Raw genomic sequence first — 6,018 nt, 5'->3', positions numbered from 1 at the left:
TGCTCTTGTGACCCTTAATCTTTGAAAACATGTACATATTAGCGCATGTTGTTATTTACATTTTTTTTTTCATTAGTTTCGCAGTTGTAGATGTGTGTCGTATAAATGCTGCATCATTTTAGTAGAAAATCTCGTAGTGCTTTCATTTTATAAGTTTATTTAAACGTCAACATTTCACTTTCGCGAAGATTATCGCGCGCTGATATTCGGTTTAATATTTGTGGCATATCATCGCTCTTTATTTGGAGAAAAGCAACGATTAGCCTCGAATATTATGTATTTACTAACGCCTGTGGATTAAGATAATTCAAGAGTATATTTGTTTATTGAGCTGAGAATAACTGAAAGTGTTGCAATGAAGCTAGTATTTTCTTTGCTCATTGCATCCATTTCTTTGATTTTGAAAGTGTATAAAGTATTTCTCCCGCCTTCCTAGCGCGCCTTCGTAGTGTAGTGGTTCTGCACGGTGGGCAGTTATTCCAGAGGTCCGTGGTTCGATTCCCGGCGAAGGCGGTTGTTAAGTTTTCATTGCCTGCTTCCAAAAATACCTAATGTCTCTACAGTTGCGCCCGAACTAAAGGGGTGTTGGATGGGGATTCTTCTCACCCAGGATTTGGCGACTGGGTCCCCTAAAAAACCTCAGTCGCCCTTTAAAAGGGGGAGTATATAATGTATATCTCTCGCCTTCCTAGCGAACCTTCGTGGTGTAGTGAATCTGCACGGTGGGCCGGTATTCCAGAGGTCCATGGTTCGATTCCCGGTGAAGGCGGTTGTTAATTTTCCAATGCCTGCTTCCAAAAATACCTAATGTCTCTACAAATGTAAGATTCAAAATATAAATTGTGACTGATATGATTCTACCTATTGTTAACATTATAAGTTATATATATATAAAGAAGAATGCCTATTTGTATGTTTGTTTGTTCGCAATTAACACAGTCACTACTACAGCTATTGTCACCAAACTTTCTACAATTCTTTTGTGGGTCCTGAGAAAGATCGATGTCCTCTTCTCCTCCAAAAAAATAGCTAAAATCAAAGATATTAATTAAAAACTCTAAAAACACTCATTTTTCGGAGTGGTAGCAGTCTTGCCCGCTGGAGATAAAAATCTGCTTTATTTTGAGAAGTGTTGCCACTTCTCGCTTTCAAATAGTAAAGTTTGTTAATATAAATTTCTAAATTTTACAATGAAATAAAAATAGCATTGTCAAACATTAAATACATTATTCCCGATTCTAAAAATTCGTGAGAAGCCATTTCGACTGTTCCCATCTTCGTACGCCTTTAATCAGCCGATATATTAATTAAAAACTCTGAAAACAAAGCTTAATTTTCGCAATCATCTTTCCGAGTGGCAACAGTCTCACGAGTTGGAGATAAAAGTGCTTTATATAGAAAAGTATTGCTGCTGCTCGCTTTCAAATCGTACAGTTTGTTAATCAAAAATCTGTGTATTTTACAAAACCTATATATATTTTGCTTTCCTTTTTGCACGTGGTGTGGCCGCCATTTTGTGATTGTAGGAGTTTCGGTGAGTACATTTTTGCAATTTTCAAGTTATGTTTATGTTTTGTACATTTGGATATTGTGCTTTGCTTGTCTGATTTCATGCATTTTGCTTACAAACGTTTTGTTTTCTATTCATTTCAGTGAGGGATTTTTCTGTGTTTTGTGTGTACTTTATTATTGCTCAGTTAATTTAGTTTGATTTTTGCATTCATGCCTTCATCCGTTAATCGTTTCACTAAATTACGCCTGAAACGGCAAAAATTCCTGAATCATCTTGACTTTTTACTTAAATGTAAATGTAAAAAATTGATCCCCAATTTTATTCAAATCAAATCTAATCAAAAACCTTCGAGTCGCGTTTCAAGAATTCTGTTAAATTGCAAGCTTGCCTTACTTCGGTCCGTGATAAGGGATACACGTCAACAATTGTCCAAAACTGAACATGAATTCTATAAGCTTCATTTGGAACTCGCTAAATCATATCCAAAATTCACTGCCCTTGAACAAAAGTCTTGGTCTAGAACGGAGAATGCAGTTAACCGTCATAAAAACACCCTTGCAGTTAAATTCGAAAAACTTCTTTTACAGTCTTCCAGTTCAAGTAGTTCAAAAAATCTTCCCATTGTAAACATCAAGCCAATAGTTAATATTCCTAATGTTAGTCTTTCAGAAGAACAAGAGAGAATTCTAAAATATAATTTTAACTTCTCACAAACCTGTAAACCCTCGATTCCAAAGATTTTGGCTCCTATCGAAAAAGCTTTCAAGTTCAGTAAAGTTTCAGATTCACAGAAAGAAATGATTAGGCATCTTATCGCTCATAATGTGAAATTCAATAATAAACCTTTGAAACCAAATCTAACTGCGAGAGAAAGAGCTACAATGCGCGAAATTCATTCTAACCCGGATATTATCATTTCAAAGGCCGACAAAGGTGGCCAGATAGTCGTCATGGATAAGAACACTTACATCGATGGTGTCACTAAACTCTTAAACGAAGGACCATATAATCCGATCCCTAAAGATCCTTCACCTTCGGACTTATCCAAAATAAAAACTGCGATCAAATCTTCGCAAATCATTTCAAGCAACTTAAAACATTCGCTTATCCCATCTGTTGCGAATTGTGCCAGATTATATGCTCTTCCCAAAATTCATAAAAGTGGTATTCCTTTCCACCCTATTGTATCAAATTTAGGTACTGCCTCGTATCCTTTAGCTAAATATTTAGTTTCTAGATTTTCCACTCTATTAGACAATAACATTTACACCATAAAAAATTCAATAGAGTTTGTAAAAAAGGTTAAAAACATTTCTCCTAGTAATTTACTCTTGGTTTCTTTTGATGTAAAATCATTATTCACCAATGTCCCGGTGGAGGGTGCATTAAGATGTCTAGAAACCAGACTTCGCGAATTTCATTTCTCTTGCATCGAAATTGAGGAGCTAATTTCTCTCACTCAACTCTGTTTGAAACAAACACATTTTGTTTTCCAAAATAAATATTACAAACAAACTGAGGGATTAGCCATGGGAAGCCCCCTCAGTCCCATCCTGGCTGATATCTACATGCATTATTATGAATCAAAATTGTTTGAAACTTTAAATTTCCCGGCATGGTTCCGCTACGTAGACGATACTTTTACCCTGTTTGAAGGTAATAAAGATGATTTAAATAAAGTTCTTTCAACAATGAATTCTATTGATCCTGCTATTCAGTTCACTTTTGAACTTGAGACTTGCAATTCTCTTCCGTTTCTCGACATTCTGGTCACACGTAACACATCCAACTTCAGTACTACAGTTTACCGTAAACCTTCATCGGTTTGCCTTCCACCACACTTTAAATCATGTCATTCGACTAAACAAAAGTTAGCTTCATTTTATTCCTATGTTTTCCGTGCTCTTCAAGTTTGCTCCTCCAAACTAGCTCTTGAAGAAGAACTAAATTATTTAAAAGCAATAGCTATTGACAGGGGCTTTTCACCCAACATTATTAATCAAGCAGTTAAAAAATTCTCATCTGAACACACTAAAAGCCACACTCTTATTTTAGGAGATTATAAAAATTCTATTGTCATTCCCTTCTTTCCATCAATTAGCTATAAAGTTGCACATATTTTGCAGAAATTTAACTTTCGGGTTGTTTATTCTCCCATCAATAAAATTCCAACTTTTATACTCAAGGACCCCATTCCGGATATGAATTCCTGGGGTATTTATAGGATTCCTTGCCAGTGTGGTTTAATTTACATTGGCCAAACTAAGAGAGCCTTAAAATTTCGCGTCAAAGAACATGAGGCATATGTTAGAAAAAAGGAAACACAGAAGTCTTCTGTTGCTCAACATTGTTGGTCCGAAAATCACACTTTCAATTTTTCTGCTGCCAAAATTATTCAAAAAACATCTTCCATTGGAGAACTGGATTTTCTAGAGGCATTTCACATTCATAAAAATCTTTCTGTTCTAGTTAACGATCCTAATTCCAATCCAAATTTGCCATCGGCTTTTAGAGAAATTATGTTTTAGTTCTGGTTTCGCCAACAGATGGCGCCACTTGCTTATTCTTGTCCAGGTTTTCTTATCTTATCTAATCATTATTTCCTATCTTGTTCATTTGCGGTTTTGCAGCTGAAGATGATGGTTCGGTAAAACCATCGAAACTAGTCCTGTGAAAATTTTGTAGGTATAACGCTGATTTTTGTTGTTTGACTTCTGAATTAGTATTTATTCGGCGTGTTATTGTGTCTTAACTATATATATATATATATAAAGAAGAATTCCTATTTATGTGTTTCTTTGTTTATTCACGTTATTGATTTCTGATCAATTATGATCAATTTTTTGCCACATTTAATCGACTAAAATTGAATATAGGTGAAGTATTGGATGCACTTGAGCTTTTATGACCATTTGATTAGAAGGACGAAAATCATTAAAAACTGCGTGCCATCGTTGCTGATATAATTAGTTTATTTTTCGATTGAAATTTTTATGTGGGTTCCATATCGCATCAGACTGAAAAAAATATATGACTATGAATCGTATTTTTTGCATCGTTCTCTCTGTTGTTAGATACATTATTCTCAATCTAACTTAACTGGCATCGGGTACTTAAGCTAGTATATGAATAAATTAAATACATTCGTTGTGAATGAGATAAATTCATTCTGTTTGAAAAGTATTTCTTGTGCAGGCCATACATTTAATGAACAGATATTAATGTGAAATTTTACACATTAAATGTGTAGGAATGCAAATAAGATTACAAAAGGTTTACAATAATTTAGTTCACTTTGAATAAAACTGTGCGTTGGCTATTATTATAGAACATCTTTTTCATGCAGACTTCAATAAAAAAATTCTACTATTCAATAAAGACTTCTACTATTTACATATACATATTTACTATTTACATATTTAGTTATGCTTATATTTGATCTAATTTTGCACTGAAAATTTTCACAAGAAATCCACTCTGCTGCTTTAATTATTCTGCTGCTAATTATTCTTTACGAGGCATGTAAGAGGGCTTTCATATCCTATTATCTGTTATTTGAATTACCTGCTGCATCGGAGTATCTGTCATATCGAGAAAATGCTGAAGATTTAAAGTATCTGTAAATTTTAGACGTCGATGCTGTGGATCAAGGAATGGCATCCGAGTCAATATTTCCAGATTAATCGGGATCTCTTGAAGTGTCGGTGCACCAGCGGTCCAGCAGTAAAGTTGCTGAACACCAGTATTTCGAACTGGGTCCGAGTCCAGGCAAAAGAATTACCTGCATGGGCGTTTTGTAACGTGGATCGATGTCAATACTTGTTTTAAGTTTCGCCTCTGAGATCTTCTCATAGGCAAACTGAATGAGTAAATATTTAAAAACAAACAATGCTTAACAATATAAGAATCATAAATATGAAAATATAAATGAATAAATAGTAAAATTTGCAAAAATAACAACAGTATTTATTTATGACAGAAAATGTAAGCTTCAGGCGACTTCTGCATAAAATGATCAGTCTCCGTCTTTCACTATAAGGTATTAAATTATTAAAAATTGGAATGAATTAATAAAATTGATGTGGGATAGGAATAACCTTAAATGCAAGTCAAATTTCAGGATACGATTTGAGTAGCTGAACTACGAAAAACGTTTATTTACAACTTTTACTTGCATCAAATAAGAGTACTGTTTAATGCATATTTATATAACTAATTTTTTGTTTAAAAAATTTCTGGATATCTGAAAGATATACGCACCATCAACAATAAATATTTCATTTAATTATATATTTTCGCTGTCAATTACAGCTTAAAAACTAGTACTAAAAAAATTCGTACAGTTTTAAAATGATTTGCTGAACTTATCGATCTACCTTGCCCATAAAATAAATTTGTTCAGCAAAAATTTTTACATGAATATTTGCATTCCTAAATTCCTTTTTCTTTTTCTTATTTTTTATTTATTTATTTATTTATTTAACATTTCCATTCAGTTACATTTC

This window comes from Stegodyphus dumicola, chromosome X2 (genome assembly GCF_044657685.1).
Source record: "Stegodyphus dumicola isolate Sdum_Otavi_A_Nest chromosome X2, ASM4465768v1".
NCBI lineage: Eukaryota > Metazoa > Arthropoda > Arachnida > Araneae > Eresidae > Stegodyphus > Stegodyphus dumicola.
The sequence above is the reverse complement of the archived record's forward strand: the minus strand, read 5'-3'. Positions refer to the sequence as shown.